Below are 1,545 nucleotides of genomic sequence, written 5' to 3' on the forward strand. Positions count from 1 at the left end.
GATTCTTGGAAGGGTGGAGGGTCAGCAAAAGAGAAGAAGACCCTCAACCAGGTGGATTGACACGGTGAGTGCTGCAGTGGGCTCTTGTGTGTCAGGAAGTATGAGGATAGCACAGGACAGGACGGGGTTCAGATCTTTTGTTCATAGAGTTGCTATGAGTCATACTTGATTTGACAGCACTTAACAACAACATTGCTTTGATTGGGAAAATCATAAATTTACTATCTAAAATGGGGTGATTAAGACATAATAAATGAAGAAGCTGGCTTACATTCATCCATGAATATAGATGATGGCAAAGGGAAGAGTGATCCTTCAGATACTGAGGGGAAAATTGAAAAATCAAGGGGCGGTCTCTGGTGTCAGTAGCCTTGAAAACTGCCTTTTCCATCCATTACATTAGTCCCCACTGTGGGTACAGTCTCCAGCTACCTTAACTGCAGACACATGGTCTTGTAAATTATCAACAGCTATGGGACCAAGATAGGACAGCACTTCCCACTCTGTGGGAGACAGTGGTAGTGAGAGGGGTGAAAAGACCTTGGAACTGCTGTGAAATGACTGTGGCACTGCTGTAAAGAGATTGTGGCAAGGTGCAACCAGAGGAGTCCTGGAGATGGAGTCAAATTCAAAGGCTTTGCTTGCTGCATAACTGAATGAAAAGCCTTATAAGTGTTCTGAGATAAAGTTTGCTGGATGGAATTAATTTTTCAAAGAAACAGGAAAGACAATTGGCAAGTTTATTTTCAAATAAAAAAGACCCCAAATAAGTAAATCACTTCTGAAAAACAAGAATTAAGTGGGAGGCATAGCACTCCCTGACCTCTAAACCTACTACAAAGCTGTAGTAACCAAAACAGCATGGTACTTGTATAGCAACAGGCACATATACCAATGGAACAGAACCAAGAACCTAGAAATTAATCCATCTATCTATGATCAACTGATATTCACAAAGAAATAAAACCTATCAAATGAGGAAATGGCAACCTCTTCAGCAAATGGTGATGACAAAACTGGACTGCTAACTTCAGAAAGCTGAAGCAGGATCCACACCATACACAAAAATCAGCCGAGGGTGGATCCCAGACCTACAGTTAGAGCCCAAAACCGTATAGACCATAAGAGACAAAGTGGAACCAAGCTTAGAAGGCTTATCGTATGGTATAAAGAGGCTGAAAAATACAGCCAGAAATATGCAACCAGGAGATAAGAAATTTGATGAATCATCTAAAGATTAAACCCCTATGTGTGACCTGTACTTCCACTAACTGAGGAATTGTGCCTTGTTAATTTGGTTTGTGGAAACTACAGAACAATTTCACTGATTTCACATGCAAGCAAGATTTTACCGAAGATTATCCAAAAATGACTGGAACAGCAGCACATCAACAGAGAACTACCAGAAGTCTAGGCTGGTTTCAGAAGGGGTCATGGTACTACAGATATTGTAGCTGGTGTTAGATGGATCTTGGCTGAAAGCAGGGAATACCAGAGGAAAGTCTATCTGTGTTTCATTGACTATGCAAAGGCATTTGACTGTGT

The sequence above is a fragment of the Elephantulus edwardii genome, unplaced genomic scaffold (genome assembly GCF_000299155.1).
Source record: "Elephantulus edwardii isolate Elephantulus edwardi_28Jun2011 unplaced genomic scaffold, EleEdw1.0 scaffold00013, whole genome shotgun sequence".
NCBI classification, from domain to species: domain Eukaryota; kingdom Metazoa; phylum Chordata; class Mammalia; order Macroscelidea; family Macroscelididae; genus Elephantulus; species Elephantulus edwardii.